General features: G+C 43.9%; 1 pseudogene; it reads right to left on the minus strand.

Moving 5' to 3' along the window:
- Window positions 1-2,705: 2,705 nt before the first annotated feature.
- On the minus strand, window positions 2,706-12,043 carry LOC101122899 (pregnancy-associated glycoprotein 1-like; annotated as a pseudogene).
- Window positions 12,044-22,407: the final 10,364 nt, after the last annotated feature.

Genomic DNA, 22,407 nt, shown 5'->3' on the forward strand with positions numbered 1-22,407 from the left:
TGGACCTTTGTTGGCAAAGTAATGTCTCTGCTTTTAATATGCTGTCTAGTTTGCTCATAACTTTCTTCTGAGGAGTAAGCATCTTTTATATCATGGCTGCAGTCACCATCTGTGATTTTGGAGCCCCCAAATAGTCTGCCTCTGTTTCCACTCGTTTCCCATCTATTTGCCATGAAGTGATAGGACTGGATGCCATTATCTTTTTTTTCTGAATGTTGAACTTTAAGCCAACTGTTATACTATCCTGTTTCACTTTCATCAAGAGGCTCTTTAGTTCTTCTTCACTTTCTGCCATAAGGGTGGTATTATTTGAGATTATTGATATTTCTCCTGGCAATCTTGATTCCAGCTTGTGTTTCTTCCAGTCCAGCATTTCTCATGTGTACTCTGCATAAGGTAAATAAGCAGGGTGACAATATACAGCCTTGATGTACTTTTCCTGTTTGGAATCAGTCTGTTGTTCCATGTCCAGTTCTAACTGTTGCTTCCTGACCTGCATATAGGTTTCAAGAGGCATGTCAGGTGGTCTGGTATTCCCATGTCTTTCAGAATTTTCCACATTTATTGTGATCTACAGTCAAAGGCTTGGGCATAGTCAATAAAGCAGAAATAAATGTTTTTCTGGAACTCTCTTGCTTTTTCCATAATCCAGCAGATGTTGGCAATTTGATCTCTGGTTCCTCTGCCTTTTCTAAAACCCAGCTTGAACATCTGGAAGTTCATGGTTCATGTATTGTTGAAGCCTGTCTTGGAGAATTTTGAGCATTACTGTCCTAGCGTGTGAGATGGCTGCAATTGTGTGGTAGTTTGACCATTCTTTGGCATTGTCTTTCTTAGGGATTGGAATAGAAACTATATCTTGGGGAGCTCCAAAATCAGTGCAGATGATGTCTGTAGCCATGAAATTAAAAGAGCTTACTCCTTGGAAAAACGTTATGATCAACCTAGACTACATATTAAAAAGCAGAGACATTGCTTTACCAACAAAGATCTGTCTAGTCAAAGCTATGGTTTTTACAGTAATCATGTATAGGTGTTAGATTTCAACTATAAAGTATGCTGAGCACAAAAGGAATTGAAATGCTTTTGAACTGTGGTATTGGAAAAGATTCTTGAGAGTCCCTTGGACTGCAAGGAGATCAAGCAGTCAATCCTGAAGGAAATCAGTCATGAATATTCATTGGAAGGACTGATGTTGAAGCTGAAACTCCAATACTTTGGCTGCCTGATTCGAAGAACTGATTCATTTGGAAAGACCTTGATGCTGGGAAAGATTGAAGCTAGAGAGGAGAAGGGGAAACAGAAGATGAGATGGTTTGATAGCATCAGCAGCTCAATGGACTTGAGTCTGAGTAAACTTTGGGAGTTGGTGATGGACAGGAGGCCTGGTGTTGCTCTCCATGGTGTGGCAAAGTGTCAGACAAGACTGAGAGACTGAACTTAACTGAACTGGACATGGCCCTACCCATTCGAGCAAGACCCAGTATCCCCCTCAGTTAGTCTCTCCCTTCAGGACATTTCCATAAGCCTCTTATTCTCCATCAGAAGAGAGAATGAAAACCAGTCACAGAAAACTAACCAATCTGATCACATGGATCACAGCCTTGTCAAATTCAATGAAACTATGAGCCATGCCATGTAGGGCCACTCAAGCAGATATATCATGGTGGAGAGTTCTAAAAACATGGTCCACTGGAGAAGGGAATGGCAAACCACTTCAATATTCTTGCCTTGAGAACCCATGAACAGTATGACAAGGCAAAAAGATAGGACACTGAAAGATGAACTTCCCAGGTTGGTAGGTGCCCAATATGATACTGGAAATCAGTTGAGAAATAACTCCAGAAAGAATGAAGAGACAGAGCCAAAGCAAAAACAGCACCCAGTTGTGGATGTGACTGGTGATAGAAGCAATGTCCAATTCTGTAAATAGCAGTATTGCATAGGAATCTGGAATGTTAGGTCCATGAATCAAGGCAAATTGGAAGTGGTCAAACAGGAGATGGCAAGAGTGAACGTGGACATTTTAGGAATCAGCAAACTAAAATGGACTGGAATGGAGGATATTGACTCAGATGACCATTATATTGTGGGTAAGAATCCCTTAGAAGAATTGGAGTAGCCATCATAATCAACAAATTGGCCTTGGAGTACAAAATGAAGCAGGTCAAAGGGTAATCAGAGTTTTGCCAAGAGAATGCACTGGTCATAGCAAACACCGTCTTCCAACAACAAAAGAAGACTCTACACATGGACACCACCAGATGGTCAATAGTGAAATCAGATTGATTATATTCTTTGCAGTCAAGGGAAAGAGTGAGGATGAGAAAGAGAACTGACGACTTCTAATTTCTTAGGTCCAGGCACTGAGATCTTTGGATCTGCTCTGGTTCCTATGTCCCAGATCCCCAGAATCCTTCCAAATAGTCCCCCTTTCCTTGAAGCCAGTTGGAGTTGGGCTCCTCTCACTTGTGTTTCAGAATTGGTTCCAGATCCTTCCCAAACATTATGCACCTCCCAGACCCAAACAGAGGCACCCATTTGTTTCAGGACCATTAAGAGTGAAACATTTTATTCTTTACTGAGAATAGGGTTTGCAGAGCACCAAATGCAGTTCACCAGCATCCTGGGCAGGAGTGTCCTAAGTGTGAGCCAGTGTGTGTTAGGAGCAGCCTGATTGATTCCTGAACCAGTCCAAGATTTACACTGCTGTGCCAAGCCAATCCTGTCATTTCCTCGATCAAAAACTGAGAAATACAGCCTCAAGAAGACTTCACCAAGGACCCAGGTCTCTGAGATGTTATCTTGCTCTGTGCCTCCTCTAAAGGTGGCAAAGCAATAGCCTTAGAGAATCTAGGGGGAGTCAAGAGACACACACCAGTCAGCCTGAGCCCTTTCCTGCAAATGCCTTCAATATCCAGATTTAGCACAGTTCTTGGTTTTATTTCACTCTTTTGCTTACTATCAGGTGATTTTCTTGGTATCTGGGGATGTGAGGGTTCATCCCACATGAGAAAGGCCAAGGTATGTGGCTGCCATATGGCAGGGTGTAGAGGATGAGAAGATAGAAAATTTGGGATTATCAGAAACAAAGCAATATACAAAGAAATGATAAACAACAAAATCCTACTGTAGAGTGTAAGAAACTATATTCAATAAACAGCAGTGAAAAAGAATAAAAAGAATATGTATTTCTGTATGTGTACAACTGAGTCAGTTTGCTGTGCAGCAGAACTTAAAGCAACACTGAAGATCAGCCACCAGTCCAGTTCAGTTCAGTCACTCAGTCGTGTCCCACTGTTTGTGACCCCATGAACCGCCATACTTCAATACAATTTTTCGAAAACAAGAGTGTCCCATAGTTCTCCTTACACTCCCTGTTCCTTTCCTTCTGACTCCTGCTCTTTGTTTTCTCTGCAGAGAATGCTGGTTCTTCTCCTGCATCCCCAGAACCTGTTCTTTATTAAAAATAACTTTTACTTTCATATTCAAGTATAGGTAATTAACAATATTCTGAGTTTCAGGTGGACAGTAAAGTGACTCAGTCATACATATACATGTATCCTTGTCCCAAAGATTCCCCTTCCATCCAGGCTGCCACATAACATTGAGCAGAATTCCCTGTGCTGTATTCAGTAGCTCGCTGTTTGTTAGCTATTTAAAATACATTCATAGAGGTGCTTACAATTCATTCTTTAAGACTTAGCTCCAGGCCCTCTCGGGAAGCTTACTTGGATCCACATTCACCCTCTTTGGCCACTCCAGGAATGGTTGGGTGACTTACTCTGGTGCTCCACCCCACCTATCAGTCTGAAGCCCTCATCACTCTAATAAGTGCCCAGTGCCCTTAGCAAAGCACCTTGGGGTGCCATTTGCATGAAATCCAGTGTAGATTTGCCCCAGAACCAAGTGGGCTTCCTTGTAGCTAGCTCCATGAGGTGGGGGGTTAGAATTACTGAAATTCTGGATCTGCCTCAAAGCCTTCTCTGAGCCCTTCAGAGCTTGCTCCTGAACTCCCCTTAGGAGCTATCATGAAGCCTGTCACAGGGTCCCCTTATGTGCTCTAGCATTCAAACTCTCCACAAGGGGGTCCAGGTACCCCACATCATTTATCCCATTCAAACAAGGAGAACACGGAGAGGGAAGGGAGACTGTTAATCCCTAGGGTGGAACGGCACACTGGGACTGTCCCCAGCCATCCCCATGCCACATGGCCTATTTTCAGGGACTTCTAGAGCTGACTTTCATGTTCATGCATCTGAGAGCTCTGAATTGAAGCTCTTTGAGGACTGAGGACCTTAGTGTTCCCATCTCCTTGTGACTCCTACCATGCTAGCATCGGGTGGTGTCTCCACATTTATTTCAGGAAGATCGATGTCCCAGACGGCCCTTCACTCTCAAGTGGTTTATTTAGTGGGAGGCTCTGGCCCAGCCACAGGGCTCAGCAGCACCTGCAATGGTGAGACTAGACCTGCAGATGGCGCCCTCCTCCCAGCAACAGCCAAAAAAGGTTCCTGCAAGTTTCAGTTTGAGAATCAACCCTCAGGACTGTCCCCTCACCTTGAAGATGTAGGCTCGAGCTGGTACTGGGTAGTTGATGCCATTGATGGTGAAGACAAGAGAGGGCAGGATATTGATGGCAAAACATGAGATATAGTGCTGTTAGAGAGAGAGGGAAAGAGGTTGGCCCTGGAGATCCTTGTTGTGCATGGAGACTGGGAGTGACCCTTTGGCATGACCCTTCACCTTGAAACCATGGGGTGTGGCACGGATGAGCCTCTGGATGTTATTAACCAGACTTGTTGGACCTTGTATCAGTGATGTCCCGGTGTCCAAAACAGCATGGCATCCTCCAGAACAAGCAATAACCTTTCGTTTCATGGAGATGCTGCCAGACAGTGGGACAAAGTGGACATGAAGGTTACTCTGAGTCTCCCCAGAGCTGCCCCTGCCCGACTGTCTCCTGAATATCCCTTCATCTCTTTCCCTGACTCTTCCTTTGCTCTGGACATGGCAACTTGACACCCTTAAATGCAGCACTTGAATACACCAGGCTCTTTTGTACCTTGACACAAGGTGGTCTTCCTTCTTAGAAGACCTCCCTTTCCCTTTCTAGATAACTTCTCATCCTTTAGATTTCTGCTTAATTGTCATAATTTTGGGGAAGTCGTTCCCGTGGTGTATATCAGTCTCTTATCTTGGTCCCTCTCTGTAGACCCTTCCTCATGTCTAGCATGTACCAAAGTGATAATTCACTGTGTGTGGGAGTCACTTCATGTACATTTACCTTTTTAGATGTGAGGGCAAGTTTATTCTCATCAGATCCCTAAAGTGCCTGGCACACAGTGGATGCACAATGCTTGTCTGTTGAATGAGTAATGAACACTGTGAAAACAATGAATGAAGAACAATCAGAGAGCTATATCTGAAGTCAAACAAAAATGGGTCAAACACACAGTGAAGACGGAAGTTCCCAGGGGCAGCAGATTCTCATAGGGATGGTGAAGACTGGCTGCCCTGGGAGAGGTATCTCAGCACTGCTCACTCACCCAGCTCAGACACTGAGACCTTGGCCAGGCGATACCTGAGTAGCCCATGGAACCTCCAAAGGACAGAGCCACTTTTTCTGAGGGTATTACACAGAATCCCATCAATTATTGCCCCTTGTTCTCAAGACATTTCTGGATCCCTCCTTCCTGATTCCCTCAGCTACAGCATCTGCTGCACTGTGTGTCCAGGGTAGGCAATAGGTAGCTATGATCATGTAGGGTGTCTTTTATTATGAGTTGCTTTCAGGTGTCAAGACTGTGGCCAACCTCTCTCCACTGCTGGCTAGCTCCTCCTTAAGGAGATCAGTTTTCCCCATTTATTCAGGACTTTCCCTGTTTTTAAACCAACATTTATACCTACTGAGAGCTTCCTCAGTCCTGTGTAAACATGAATAGTTGGTCATCTTATCACAGCTCTGTTCAGGCTGAGAAAACTCTCCCTGTTCCTCTTTTCACCACACTGTAGGGTCCTCTAACAGAGATCCCTACCTCACACTCAGCAGTGCAGTCCTCCCCTAGCTACACAGGCCTCTCTGGAGCCTGTTAAGGACTCTGGTCAGAGCCCTGGTCAGGAGGCGTGGGGCGATTGTGAACCTATGGGTGGTTTGTGTATCTGTGTGTTTGTATGTGTCACTGCGTGTTTGCTTGTGAGTCTCTGTGTGCCTATGCCTGTTTAAGTGTGTCTGTGTATTTAATTGGTCTGCTTGTGTTTTTATGTGCCTGCTTGTGTGTTTGCATGTGTCTGTGTGTCTGTCTGTGTCTTTGTGGGTGGTGTATATGTCTGTTGACTATGTGTCTGTGAGTGCATTTGGGTGTATCTGCTTGTGTCCATGTACATATGTGGGAGCATTACTTGGGCTGACCCTCAGAAGGAAAGGCCTACTGGTCCATGTTTACACGCCAGTCACCTGCTTGGGTCAGCCACTTGAGCTCTCCCATGTAGTAGGCTTTGTCCACACCACCAAACATCACCACACTGTCCTTCCCCTGCATCTGTAGAGAGAAGAGAGAAGGGGATCCTTGGAGGACAGTAACAACAGCACTGTCAGGGCTGTGCTTATCCACCCATCAAGGCCCTAATAATGTCCCCATTTACAGATACAGAAATCGAGACGAGAAGCAATTGAGAACTGGACTGAAGTCAGTCATGGGCTAATGAGTGGCACAGAGGAGGTTAGAAACTGGGCCACCTGGCCACTCTCCACCCATTCAGTCTTCTGAAGAGGCCCGGGAACTCTGCGACATGAGTGGTCAAAGATATCCTCGGAGGACAGTGTGCCGAAGGGTTTTGGCTTCGCTCTTGTCTCAGGCCAGAAAAATCAAGGCCTGAGAGTGCGAAAGGTGTGGGTTCAGGCTCACCCAAGGTTGGCTTCCCTGGCCTGTGACCTGTGCTATCCATGAGACCCCACATCAACAGGACCCACACCTCTGCTATCGCTGTCTTGAAATTCCCAATTCTTGTTGAAAAGGGAACCCACACTTCTGTTTGGGTTCCACAATTTGGTTTTACACTGGCTTCTGCAAATTGTGTAGTGGTCCTGGGCACTGAGTGAAATGTTAGAGAGGAAGGAAAGATTTCACTGTCCCTCTCTTTCCTTCCATTTCAAATTCATCTAGAAATCTTGTTGCATTTTCTTCCAACTCATATCCTGACACCTTGCATTAGTCTTCCTCTCCTTCACCACCTACACCAACCTGCCGCTCTTGAGCCCAGGAGCAGGGTTGTGTTCCAATAAAATGTTATTTATAAAAGCCTGGGTGAAGCCAGGCGGGGCCCTGGGGCCATAGTTTTCCAGATTTTCTCTCAGGATACTTCTGTATCAAGTATTCGATAATTTTCTTGCCATTGAAGCATCTCAAGCTAATTTGGAGAGAGGGCTTGTCCAGCTCAGACTTACTTGCTCAAGTAGAAGGCAAAGACAGGCTCAGAAATGGCACCTTGTTTCTTCAGGTTGTCAAAGATGGGGATGGCTCCTATGGCGGACATGTGGGGGTAGTTCAAGCCCAAGATGCCATCAAAGGGTGCACTTTCAAACCCATATTCCTCCAGGCTTAAGCCAAATGGCTGGTCAGTGATAGCAAGGTCCCCAATCTGTGGGAGAGAAGAGTATTCCCACTTAGAGATTTGTGAAGCGGGGCTGGGACTGGGCTGGGTGCACTGCCATTAGATCCTCAGGGAAGAACTGAGGCCCGGCTTTCTCTTCGGTGAACATCAGATAGTTAGACTTAGCTGGGAGGGGAATTTGGGTTCCATTTGTGTGGGTAATAGATGTTAAAACATCTACTCTGTGTGAGTCAAATTGGCCTCAAGCCTTCTACACAGGCGGGGCAACAGAGTCAGGTCAGGACCCAGTGGTTCCCCCTTGAGGACAAAATGAGTAGCGGGCAGATAGCTTTCTCTTAGGCATCGCTGTGATCTGGTGACAGAAGAAGACTGAATTAATTGTTATGTGTTATGGATTCCGCATCTGCCCAGGAAGACAGAAGTCCATTTTACAATGTTTCTGGCAGGGTTCTTATGAAACTACTACCTGGGAAATACACTTTTGGGGATATGCGTGTGTTTGTGCTACTGTGTATGAGAGAGAGACAGTAAGAGATAGAGGGGAACTACTCAGGTACTTTGGGGGGAGGCAGGCTATAGGTTTTATTAGACTCTCAAAGGCCCCATACGTTGAGAACACACTTATCAGGCCCCCCTACATCTCTGGCCTCTTGCTTATCCACCCTGGATACTGAAGTGCTTGTCCGCACCCAGGGTTCCCCGATTAGTTTTATCCTTTCCCCAAACAACCACCACCAGCTTTGGTTCTGACAAGCCAGCTCAGCTCCACCACGTATCACATGTGTGACCTCAGCAAGCCCTTGCTGTCTGCACCTCAGCTTCCTCATCTGTATCGTTAGCTAATCAACACATCTGCTGTGTGGGGTTGTTGCAGGATTAAACCAGTTATTACCTGAAAGTGCCCAGGACAGTCTGAGAATATAAACATCAGTGCTTTCCCCCCTCTACTTGCGCCCAGCAAAATGAAACTTGTGCTGCTCATGGGCAGAGGAGCTGCAAGTCCACAGCCCAAGGCACTCTCTGAGTTAACTAATCTGGGAGTTTGTATGTCACCAAGGGTGCTGTCTCCCCAGGGAAAGGACACTGTGGGTAGGATGATCAATCCCTAGGGCAGTTAAGGGAGGTCAGGTTCTTCCAGCTGGTTCTGTATCTGTTTTGTAAGCAGTAGTCACTCCATAGTCAGTCCTGACTCAACTTCTGTTTATACATTACCCGAATGGTGTCATAAGCAAGTAATCCCTTGATTATCCCAGATCCATGATTCTGCTTGAAGATCTCTTGGGTAGGCCGATAGGTGGAAGACTCGTTATACTTGAAGGTATTGTGTTTATCTGCACACATAAGAGATGATTGTCAGGCAGGTGTCAAGGGTGTAGAACAGGGTGGCAGGGCAAGTGAAAGAAGGTAGGTTGGGGTGTGTCTGTACTCACAACAGGCTGGACTGGTGCAAAAGATGGAAGACACCCATAAGTCAGATGAGCCTGTGTCAATGACAACCTGGAATTCCTGAGGGGGTGTTCCAATGGTGATATTACCAACATAGATGAGCTATAGGGTCCAGGAGGAGTGTGTTAGTGTATATTTGGTTCTCCTTGATTCCCACGCTGCTGCCTCCCTCTGGGTGTCACATGTCTCCTGAGATCACTTTCTAACCACTGTGGAGCTCACAGCGTTTGCTCACAGAGGTGCCTGCATTTGATATTTTTTCCTGTGCTATGCTATATGCAGGTTATTGACTCTACAACCAGGCATTGAAGCAGTACCTCCTGCATTGGAAGCCCAGAGTCATAAGCACTGGGCCTCCAGGGAAGTCCTGGTGCCTTCATTTGAGACGATCTCTTGTCTCCTCTTTGAACTTAACCTGAGCACCTCCTTCTCCAGGATGTCCCCTGTGATCAACCCCAGCCATTCCCTCTAAACTCAGACGATGTCCAATCAATACCACACAGGTAACCCTGTCATTTGATGTGTATTTACTCTTTGCCTATCTCTCCGGCTGGCATGAGCATTCTTGAAGACAAAATGTGCCCTTTTTCCTAATATAATAACAATAACCATAGTCTTAGATTCTTATTGCCTTACACAGATGAGGGGTTCAGTAACATTTACTGCTGTGGTTCTTGCATCTGTGGAGTTGAACTCCTCTGCCTGAGGATTCACACTTGCTCTGCAGTTGGCTTTATCTTTTGACCAGAGATGGCTCACTCTTCATCTGTAACTGAGTGGCTCACTTAGTTTAGAAGGAGCAATCTCCCTCAAACTAAAGACCCATCTTTGACACAGAAATGGATTTTTACCTGCCACATGGTCATTGCTGGTCCCAGTCACCACATACGAAGAGTTGAGGATGAGAATGCCTTCTCTTGTGGGTGGGGTCCCTGTTTCTCAGTGTTTCTGCCTCCTGCAGGAGCCCCAGCCCCAATATCCCACCTGCCACCTCCAGAAGAACCCCAATGCTAGGCCACACCCCAGGGCGCATGTGGAGCACCATCCCCCAACACACTCACATCAAGGAAGTTCCTCATGGGTAGAGAAGTTATATTTGAGTTACCAGTAGAAGTCTGGGACAGTCTATAAGTGTGTTCCTTCATGAAAATGTTCAGCAAGTTGTTTTCACTGAGAATTTCTCCCATGGTCTTCATTTTTGTTAGAGGTATTCTTTCACCAAAATTGGGGGAAAAACAAAGAAGCAACAATTAGCTGTCTCTGTTAAGGTATAAATGTCATTGCAATAGCACTGTGTATCTTCCAATCATTTTTATGAGTGTCACCTTATTGTCAGAATTTTATGCATGTACCATGACAAAGACACGCGGTTGAATACAGGTTCTGTTCCATAATCTTGGGTAAGCCATTTAACCATGTGGTGTCTCAGTCTCTCCCTCAGTAAACAGGTAGAAAGTAATAATTCCCACCCTCCGAATATAATATTTGGGGATAACTGAAGTGATGGATATAAAGTACCTGATAAATAGGAAGTCTCAACAATGACAGCCATTCGCATTGCTGTTGCCATCCACTCTATCCTTCTCAAGATGCTCAGGGAGGGAGGTAGAAGGGAAATTCTTATCCTCTTTTTACAGGGGAGGAATTTGAAATGCAGGAAGATTGTGAGTTGGCTGTGGTTACACTGCTTGTCAGATGTAAAACACTGTTTAAGCAGCTCTATCCTTCTCTATGTTGAATAGAAGAGAGGGTTGAGAAAAAGAATCCAGGAGATAGGGAACAAAATAAGGAAATTAAGAGGCTCAAGAAGGAAGGACAATGCAAAAGAAAAATTAAAAGGAAAGAAAACAACACAGAGAGATTTGCACTCACAGAGGCTTCCAAAGAAATGGAGACATAATGAGAGAGACACAGAGATGCAGTCATAGACATATACACTGAAGCAGAGAGAGAACAGAGAGGACATGTTGAATAAAATGTAGAAAAATGTTATTCCACAGGACCATGTCTATATCTGCACTGGCTGTGCACTGAACAATTCCAAGGAGTTACATTTTCAACAGGTCACAACATAACTGGACCCCAAGAGTTGTGCAACCATGCGAATCTATGCCAAGATCCTGGGACCCACAGTTCCTATAGCAAGGTACTTATCAACAAGTAAGAATTGAACTTTAAGACTGTTAGGGAAATATTCTTTTCCTTTCAAATCCCGATGGGTGGAAGAATAATTAGAAAAAGAAAAAATCCCAGAAAGGAAGATGATGCCACTTGCAGTCCCTGTACTTACATGACTATGCACTCTGAGAGGGCCACCAGCCCGAGGAGCACAAGCCACTTCATGCTTCTTTCCTGGCTCCAAGTACTCAGGGAAGCTTTAGTCCTTTAGCATGCAGTGGTGACCAGGAGCTTCTAGTTATATGTGCTCTAACCTGCCCTAATTGTCCCCTTTAGGGCACTAATGGATCTGATAAAAATACAAGTCTCTCGATAAAATTTTTATTTCCATCATTGTCCTTAGGGAATGGTCTTAGAAAATTCTCAGAATACGAGAATTCTACTTTGATCTCTTCTTTGTCACTTGCCTGGAAAACCAAACTGATCTGCATGGACATCTAAGAGTATGGTAAACCTGCCAACATGAAGAAAAAACTGCTAAGAACATCATAAAAATGAATACTAGGGGCCATGCTACCATTTATAATCTCATGTGGTCTTTCTAGCCACTTTATGAGGTGTGGTTTGTGGTCCTCAGTTGTAGAGGAGATTGCTAGGAGGATAAGTTGTCAAATGGCAAAGCAAAGACTTCAGGGACAGCCCAGGGACATACAGCTGGCTTTAGGTAGTGGATCTAATGGCCGAGATCAGGGTCACCTATGGCGCCAGTCTGCATCAAAGATTTAGGGCAGAAGAGTCGGACACGACTGAGTGACTTTACTTTCACTTTTCATTTTCATGCATTGGAGAAGGAAATGGCAACCCACTCCAGTATTCTTGCCTGGAGAATCCCAGGGACGGGGAGCCTGACAGGCTGCTGTCTATGGGGTCGCACAGAATCGGACACGACTGAAGCGACTTAGCAGCAGTACTTCAATTGCATGGTTTCAGTATTGGAAGAAATGTCATATGCATCCACAAGATATTTTATATCATCCAACAAATGTACAAGGAAGAACTGTGTGCTGGGTTCTGAGTTAGAGGCTTCAAAGTCAAAGATGATCAAGACAAAAGTAGTGTTTATCTTATGCAAACTAGCACTCTGGTTCTCACAAACTCATGGCCCCCAGGAGGCAAGAGAAATGATACTAGGATTAGGTGGCCATGTTGGACCCTGGGCAGCATAGGCCTTACCACTAGAGCAGCCTTTCCTCCACTTCAATCATGCTGGAAAGCAGGCCAGTTGGCCATGTTTGCAAACGATGCTAGAAGAGTGGATCTTTATGTATAATCTACTGATTTTAATGTTAGCAACTAATTCCCACCCCCACCCCCCCCCGCGAAGAATACAGTGGGACTGTAATCCCCACAATGGTGCCCTGAGTTCAGCCTTCATTCTATGCAGGTTTTATTATTGGCCTAGAGGTGGGAGTGCAGATGGGATGGAGAGGGATTTAATTCAAATTAAGTGATTTAAAAAGAGACTGAATGCATACTAAACATGTTAGTTTTCTTTCTATTTATAAAGAAAGGTCATCGGGGACATATAAACTGATGAATGTAACTGCTGAAGATAAATAGATATATTTCTGATAAAATTTCCCAGTAGGGTCTATACAGTGAAAAACTTTGTCTGCCAAAACAAACATACAAAAAAATATTTTGAAATGTCTTACCAACCAAAGAAGACAAAACTGTTGCAGCCCAGGTAAAGATGATCATGTTTTATGACTCCTTCCAGGACTTCCAGGGCCTATTCTTGCATGATACCTATCCAGGACTGTCCCATGGGTAAAAAAGGAACCTCTCCTGGTCACCAGGTGTGTATAGATGGGACAGTGTGTCTCAAGCCTCATTTTGCACATTGTTTAAATTCAGTTTTGGTGGTTAAATCCCCACAGGGGAGTATGACGTCATCTGACAAATGACACACATATATGCCCTTTGAACTTTGGTGTTGGAGAAGACTCTTGAGAGTCCCTTGGACTGCATGGAGATCAAGCCAGTCAACCCTAAAGGAAACCAGTCCTGAATATACATTGGAAGGACTGATGCTGAAGCTGAAGCTTCAATATTTTGGCCACCTGTTGGGAAGAACTGACTCATTGGAAAAGACCTTGATGCTGGAAAAGATCAAAGGCAGGAGGAGAAGGGGATGACAGAGGATGAGATGGTTGGATGGCATCACCGACCACTGATCAGTGGACATGAGTTTGAGTGAGCTCTGTGAGTTGATGATGGACAGGGAAGCCTGGCATGCTGCAGTCCATGGGGTTGCAAAAGTCAGACACAGCTGAGCAACTGAACTGAACTGAACTTGCCCTTTAACTCAGCAATTCTACATCTAGGGATGTATTCAAATAATACACTGGTGAAAATAGAAAAAGCTGTTTGAACAAACCATCTACTGCATATTGTTCTTAAAAGTAAAATATCAGCAAGGTACCAGAAGTGACCATCCACAGGGACATGTGGAATAAGGAACAGGGCATCCCAACAACTGGGTATAATGTGGATGGAGGGAGGAGTGGGTTGGGTGACTTCTTCGGAGTGCACTGTTTATTTAGTTTTTAAAAGAAGAAAGTTCAAAAAGGTTGTTATAGTTTGTTTCTTCCATATACACATATATGTCTATTGTCATTTAGGATGAGTAGGAAAATTAGCAAAAAACTACTAAAATGTAATTTATGGGTGAAGGACAGGGAAGTGAGTTTCTTTTATTTGTTGTTTTATACTTTGATATTCAATGATGCAAATGTGTTACCAAATCAAGAAATAGATAATCACATCCATCAAATTGAGGACAAAGCCTAATAAGTATAATGGTATCAGGTTGGTAACTAGGTGCATATAACAAAACATTACTTAAATGGCTTTAAAACTCAGAATTATGACTCTATATTCAGAGGAATATCTTCTAAGGACAAACAAAAATACTGCCCATTCAAAACAAAACCAAAGAAAACCAAAAGAAAAAAGGGAAAGGAATCTGAAACTATATTCGACAACTTATTGTTGCTGATATTGCTTCTATTATTATGACAGTATCATATGTATGTTACAAGTTAAAGCAAGTCAGTAATTAAAGCTAATGTTCTGAAGTAAGACTTCCAGTAGTTAGAGAAAAGAGGTTCACACATAACATAAAGAAGCTTATGTAAAACCCTGCTGTCTGAAATCTTGAATTGAAATCATAAGTTTGTACCGACTGATTATATTCCTTTTTTTTTTTTTAAGGAATATCTCTACTTCTTGCTCTGACCACTGTAAACCCTAGAAACAACAACAGCTTGATAACAGTGACTATCCGGAGGTCTAACATGTAGCCTCTAAATGCATTCCCACCAGACAATCCATAGCTTCTTAATGAGATGTGTGATTCAGGACTGGGTAAAGAAATGCACCAAATTATTTTGGGAATCTTGAAGGACCAGAAAGTTGAGGGACTTCAAAGACCAGTGGGGCCTCGACAGAAAGCTTAGGAATTCATTTAGCATAAATTCCAATCGATTGAAATAAATTATATGTATATATGTCAGAAAATTCAAATGGTAATGTTGTTGTTCAGTTGCCCAGTCATGTCGAGATCTCTCTGACCCCATGAACTGCAGCACGCCAGACTTCCCTGTCCCTCACCATCTCCTAGAGTATGCCCAAGTTCATGCCCATTGCATTGGTGATGCCATCCAGCCCTCTCATCCCCTGACCCTTCTTCTCCTTCTGCCCTCAATATTTCCTAGCATCAGGGACTATTCCAATGAATCAGTCTCCAACACAGGTGACCAAAATATTGGAGATTCAACTTCAGCATCATTCCTTCCAATGAATATTCAGGGTTGATTTCCCTGAAGATTGACTAGTTTGATCCCTTGCTGTCCAAGGGACTCTCAGGATTCTTTATCAGCATCACAGTAAAAAGTCATCAGTTCTTCGACACTCTGCTTTCTTTATGGTCCTGCTCTCACAACTGTATGTAGCCAGTGGGAAAACCATAACCTTGACTATATGGACCTTTGTCAGCAGAATGATGTCTCTGCTTTTCAACACACTGGTTATGTTCGTCATAGCTTTCCTGGCAAGAAGCAACCATGTTCTGATTTCATGGTTTAAGTTACTATCCACAGTGCTTTTAGAGGCTAAGATGAAGAAATCTGTCACTGCTTCCACATTTTCCCTTCTATTTGCCATGAAGTAATCGGGGTAGAGCCCATGACCTTAGTTTTTTAATATTTAGTTTTAAGCTGGCCAAAGGTGTCTAGATGTTAATAGACAACATCTAATTTGTCACTGTGACAGATTGCTAGGGCACCAACTCACCATTCTGAGCACTAAGAAAGGAAAATAATCAATATTGAAGCTGTTTTTGTATCTATGAAACATATTTCATGTAATTACAAACAGTAAAAGGAATATTATTTAGATTAAAGAATTTCAGGAATTAAATTCAAAGGAGTAATAGAAATAGGAAAGCACTATTTTGAAATGTTCTCATGAAATAATTCTAGGCAAAGGTCTACAATGGACGCTGAAACCATAAGTGAACTATAGAAGGGGATGTTCATAGTGGATTCATGAGGTTGGCAACATCTTAACCCACTGCATTCCAGCATCTACCAAAGTGAGGCAGCAGAAAAATATGAGCCTCATGAAGTAGTATCATAAGAGATATATATCTGCATATGAAATATTCCAATAACAATTTTTAGCTCAAGTATAGATTAGGCTGTGAAAGTGCTGCACTCAATATGCCAGCAAATTTGGAAAACTCATTAGTGGCCACAGGATTGGAAAAGGTCAGTTTTCATCCAATGCCAAAGAAAGCCAATGCCAAAGAATGGTCAAACTACTGCACAATTGCACTCATCTCACACGCTAGTAAAGTACTGCTGAAAATTCTCTGAGCCAGGCTTCAGCAATACATGAACTGTAAACTTCCACATGTTCAAGCTGGTTTTAGAAAAGGCAGAGGAACCAGAGATCAAATTGCCAACATCTGCTGGATCATGGAAAAAGCAAGAGAGTTCCAGAAAAATATCTATTTTTGCTTTATTGACTATGCCAAAGCCTTTGACTGTGGATCACAATAAATGTGGAAAATTCTTAAAGAAATGGGAATACCAGACCACCTGACCTGCCTCTTGAGAAACCTATATGCAGGTCATGAAGTAACAGTTAGAACTGGACATGAAACAACAGACTGGTTTCAATTAAGAAAAGGAGTACATCAAGGCTGCATATTGTCACTCTGCTTATGTAACTTATATGCAGAGTACATCATGAGAAACGCTGGGCTGGAAGAAGCACAAGCTGGAATCAAGATTGCTGGGAGAAATCTCAATAACATCAGATATGCAGATGACAGCACCCATATGGCAGAAAGTGAAGAAGAACTAAAGAGCCTCTTGATGAAAGTGAAAGAGGAGAGTGAAAAAGTAGGCTTCAGCCTCAACATTCAGAAAACTAAGATCATGGCATCTGGTCCCACTTCATGGGAAATGGATGGGGAAACAGTGGAAACAGTGTCAGACTTTATTTTGGGGCTCCAAAATCACTGCAGATGGTGACTGCAGCCATGAAATTAAAAGACGCTTACTCCTTGGAAGCAAAGTCATGACCAGCCTAGGTAGCATATTGAAAAGCAGAGACATTACTTTGCCATCAAAGGTCCATCTAGTCAAGGCTACGGTTTTTCCAGTGGTCATGTATGAATGTAAGAGTTGGACTACAAAGAAAGCTGAGTGCCAAAGAATTGATGCTTTTGAACTGTGGTGTTGGAAAAGACTCTTGAGAGTCCCTTGGACTGCAAGGAGATCCAACCAGTCCATCCTGAAGGAAATCAGGGCTGAATATTCACTGGGAGGTCTGATGCTGAAACTGAAATTCCAATGCAATTGGCCACCTAATGCAAAAAACCAGCTCATTGGAAATGACCCTGATGCTGGGAAGGATTGAAGGCAGGAGGAAAAGGGGAAGACAGAGGATGAGATGGTTGGATGGCATCACCGATGCGATGGATAGGAGTTTGAGTGAAGGAGATCAGTCCTGGGTATTCACTGGAAGGACTGATGCTGAAGCTGAAACTCCAATACTTTGGCTACCTGATGTGAACAGCTGACTCATTAGAAAAGACCCTGATGCTGGGAGGGATTGGGGGTGGGAGAAGGGGATGACAGAGGATGGGATGGCTGGATGGCACCACTGACTCGATGGACAGGAGTTTGAGTGAACTCCGGGAGTTGGTGATCGACAGGGAGGCCTAGCGTGCTGCGATTCATAGGGTTGCAAAGAATTGGACACAACTAAGTGACTGAACTGAATTGAACTGACTGATAGATCAGACATCCTTGAGTGTGAAGTCAAGTGGGCCTTAGGAAATATCACTATGAACAAAGGTAATGGAGGTAACGGAATCCCAGTTGAGCTATTTCAAATCCTAAAAGATGATGCTGTAAAAGTGCTTCACTTAATATGCCAGCAAATTTGGAAAACTCAGCAGTGGCTACAGGACTAGAAAGGTCAGTTTCATTCCAGTTCCAAAGAAAGGCACTGCAAAGAATCTTCAAACTATTGCACAATTGCTCATTTCACACATTAGCAAAGTAATGCTCAAATTCTCCAAGCTAGGCTTCAACAGCACATGAACTGAGAAATTCCAGATGTTCAAGCTGGATCTAGAAAAGGCAGAGGAACCAGATATCCAATTGCCAACATTTATTGGATCATAAAAAAGCAAGAGAATTCTGGAAAAATACCCACTTCTTTACTGACTACACTAAACTTTTGAACATGTGTATCACAACAAACAGGAAAATTCTTAAAGAGAATGGAATAACAGACCTACTTTTCTGCCCCTGAAAAACCTGTAGACAGGTCAAGCAACAGCTACAGTTGGATGTGGAACAATGCATTGATTCCAAATAGGAAAGGAGTACATCAAAGCAGTATATTGTCACCCTGCTTATTTAACTTATATGCAGAATAAAACAGAATATGCTGGGCTGGATGAAGAAAAAGGTGGCATCAAGACTTTAGGGAATAATATCAATAAGCTCAGATATGCAGATGACATCACTTGAAGAGGAACTGAAGAGCCATTTGATGAAGGTGAAAGCAGAGAGTGAAAACGATGGCTTGAAACTCAGCATTCAAAAAGCTAAGATCATGGCATCTGGTCCCATCAGTTCATGGTTAATAGATGGGGAAAAGATGGAAACAGTGACAGACTTTCTTTTCTTGGGCTCCAAAATCACTGCAGATGGTTACTGCATCCATGCAATTAAAAGACACTTGCTCCTTGGAAAAAAGTTATGACAAACCTCCTGTGGTCATGTATGGATGTGAGAGTTGGACTGTGAAGAAGGCTGAGCCCCGAAGAATTGATGCTTTTGAACTGTGGTGTTGGAGAAGACTCTTGAGAGTCCCTTTGACTGCAAGGAGATCCAACCAGTCCATTCTGAAGATCAACTCTGGGATTTCTTTGGAAGGAATGATGCTGAAGCTGAAGCTCCAGTACTTTGGCCACCTCATGTGAAGAGTTGACTCATTGGAAAAGACTCTGATGCTGGGAGGGATTGGGGGCAGGAGGAGAAGGGGATGACCGAGGATGAGATGGCTGGATGACATCACTGACTTGATGGACGTGAGTCTGAGTGAACTCCGGGAGATGGCGATGAACAGGGAGGCCTGGCGTGCTGCGATTCATGGGGTTGCAAAGAGTCGGACATGACTGAGTGACTGAAATGAACTGAACTGAGATAGCATATTAAAAGGCAGAGACATTAGTTTGCCACAAAGTTCTGCATAGTTAAAGCTATGGTTTTCCAGTAGTCATGTATGCATGTGAGAGTTGTACCATAAAGAAGGCTGAGCACCAATGAATTGGTGCTTTTGAACTGTGGTGTTGGAGAAGATTCTTGAGAGTCCCTTGAACTACAAGGGGATCAAACCAGTCAGTCCTAAAGGAAATCAGTCCTGAATATTCATTCATCAGTCCTGAAGGACTGATGCTGAAACTAAGCTTTAATACTTTGGCCACCTGATGTGAAGAAATGACTCATCTGAAAAGATTCTGATGCCAGTAAAGATTGAATTTGGGAGGAGAAGGGGACAGCCGAGGATAAGATGGTTGGGTGGCATCACCAACTCAACGGGCATGAGTTTGAGTAAACTCCAGGAGTTGGTGATGGACAGGGAGGCCTGGTGTGCTGCAGTCCATGGGGTAACAAAGAGTTACAAATGACTGAGTGACTGAACTCAACTGAAATGAACTGAATGTGTCCTGCTTGAGGACAGTTTCTCCTTCCTGATTCTGACTAATCTTGCTATCTCACTGCTGCTGCTGCTGCTAAGTCGCTTCAGTCGTGTCTGACTCTGTGCGACCCCATAGATGGCAGCCCACCAGGCTCCCCATCCCTGGGATTCTCTAGGCAAGAACACTGGAGTGGGTTGCCATTTCCTTCTCCAGTGCATGAAAGTGAAAAGTGAAAGAGAAGTTGCTCAGTCGTGTCTGACTCTTAGCGACCCCAAGGACTGCAGCCTAGCAGGCTCCTCCGTCCATGGGACTTTCCAGGCAAGAGGACTGGAGTGGGGTGCCATTGCCTTCTCCGCTTGCTATCTTAGAATGTATATTATGGGAGTGGGTCTGGTAGGATCTTTCTATTGTTAAGTTCTAGTCCTATTATCCTAAAATGTAAATTGTAGGAGTGGGTCTGGTAAAATTTTACAACCTCGAGACATTCTTTTGATTTATTGTAATCACTAAATTAAAAAAGTATATAATTCCCTTGCTGAAGACTAGTGAGTGGGGCACTCTCTGCCCCCTTTTGATGTCTGTGTCAGAAACTTTCCCTGTCTCTCACTTATTTTAAAAACTCTTACACAAAAGCTCTTGAATGATCAAGCCCGATTCCTGGTCCTAAAGCTAAATCTTCTTCAGAGATCATGAATCTGACATTGTTCACCATAAGCTATCAGTATGAGATGTTTATTTTCTTTGGAACAAAATACCGTATTTTGTACATAATAGCATTTTCCCACAAATACTCATTATGTATAGTTTGTGAAATGGTCATCTCTTCCTTAAAATGCTTCAGGAAAAATGAATAAACTGTAAAAACAGGAAATTAAACGAGGGTTTGTCTTGATTTAAAAGCAGATCTGCATAGCTGCAATGGATTGAATTGTGTCCATCCCCAAATTCTGATCCTTAAATCTTGATGTGATGGTATTAGGAGGTATTGCCTTTAGGAGGTACTAAGTTGACATGGGATTTAAATGGTGGGGCCCCCATGATGGGATTAGCCTCTACCTCTTTTCTCTCTTCTCCCTCTTCCTCCTCCCGCTCCCACATCACATATGAGAACATCGTAAGAAGAGAACTGATGCAAATCAAGAGTATCTTCACCAGGAACCCAACTGCCCACCACTTTGATCTTGCATAGTCTCCAGGCTATGACAGTCTGTGGGACTAAGAGTAGCTTTGTAGTTATTGATGCCAAATGATGAAATACAGGGTTCATGACACTATTCTTTCTTGTATTTGTTATCTTTGAAACCATTTTGTAATAAGAAATTTACACAATGTCCATTTTGAAGTTTCTGTCTTTAGTGATACACTGTGGGGCTCAAGGTAGCAGATTCAGGCAGGCTCCCAGTGAGACAGTGGTTGGAGACACACATGCTCATTATTCCAGGTCTTCTCCTGTCATCTGAAAATTGCCAACTGCACCTAACAACTCTACCCCCACCACTATCTGCATCTCTACTCCTGTGCTAAGCTGCTTAGTTATCCAGCTGGAAATCTTAATGATTCAGGACAGGGTCTGGAGAAAGAAGGAATGTGGTTATTATTAGAAAGAATTAACTGGACCACCCCTCCCTGGTTTTCTCTTCTTTAGTGCTATCTGCAGGTGATAGGCATGGAGAAAGCAATGGCAACCCACTCCAGTATTCTTTCCTGGAGAATCCCATGGACGGAGAAGCCTGGTAGGCTATAATTCATGGGGCTGCTAAGAGTTGGACACGACTGAGAGACTTCACTTTCACATTTCACGTTCATGCATTGAAGAAGGAAATGGCAACCCACTCCAGTATTCTTGCCTGGAGAATCCAAGGGAGAGAGGAGCCTGTTGGGCTGCCGTCTATGGGGTCACACAGAGTCAGACATGACTGACGCGACTTAGCAGCAGCAGCAGCAGGTGATGGGCAGGGCCTGGGTAGGGAGGAAGCCAAAGTGGGCCTGTGGGGATAGATTGAAGAGGAGGGTGGAGGAGTTCACAACCTAGTCACCAAGAGGTGGGCAGGTTGCTCAGGACATATGAAGGAAGAAGCATTGGGAAAGAATGGTTCCTATCAAAGGGCAAGAATTACCTGGGTCTTCTGGTTAAACTTGCTGGAGGACACTTCCTTCCTGCTTGAATTCCTGCTCTAGACATGGAGGGGATAGAGCTGTACTCACTGCTAATGAGTCACAGGGAGAGGGACAGCCTCCCCAGGGGCCCTTTGATTCCACTCTAACTGTGGGCATCATCCCCAGCCAGTCAGCAACATGGCAGGTCATCCAAAAGACGACCTATTCAAAAATATTTAAAATATTATGAAATTTATCCAAGAATCTTCTTGCATCTTGTTTCCATAATTCTTTTAGGGAGCTGATTCAACAGCCCAACGTGAGTATCTGCTGAAATCTACAGCCTTCCCACTTGATAACTTCTGACTTATAACTACTTGATCTCATCCCACAGAACCCAAGTGGCAGAAAATTTCCGGGGCCAAGGCCTCTAAGGTTTTCCGTGTCACAGCAGCTGTGTCCAAGTGGTCTACCACTTCCTGTTCTGAGCTCAGGATCCATGGACATCACCAAGCAGTCACAGCCCCTTGCATACCAGATGCAGCCTCAGCACCCTCAGCGACATGCACCTCTGAGCCACTTGCTCACTGATTGACATTGAACTTCAGTCTGGAGCAAGTGTTCTGAAACAAGTCCAGTATCCCTCATTCAAGAGCTGGGAAACCAAATCCTGGGGTGTATGGCTCACCCTAATGCTCTAGGTGGGATGGGGAAGTGCTGGGACCCAGGTCCTCTGGTTCTCAGGGTGGAGGAGAGAGCTCCAGGAAGGGAAATATCATCAATTGTATCTACTGCTAGGCCATTCTTAGAGGTCTGCCGACACCAGAGTGAAAGTTCCTTTT

Source organism: Ovis aries, unplaced genomic scaffold, assembly GCF_016772045.2.
Source record: "Ovis aries strain OAR_USU_Benz2616 breed Rambouillet unplaced genomic scaffold, ARS-UI_Ramb_v3.0 scaffold_87, whole genome shotgun sequence".
Lineage (NCBI taxonomy): Eukaryota > Metazoa > Chordata > Mammalia > Artiodactyla > Bovidae > Ovis > Ovis aries.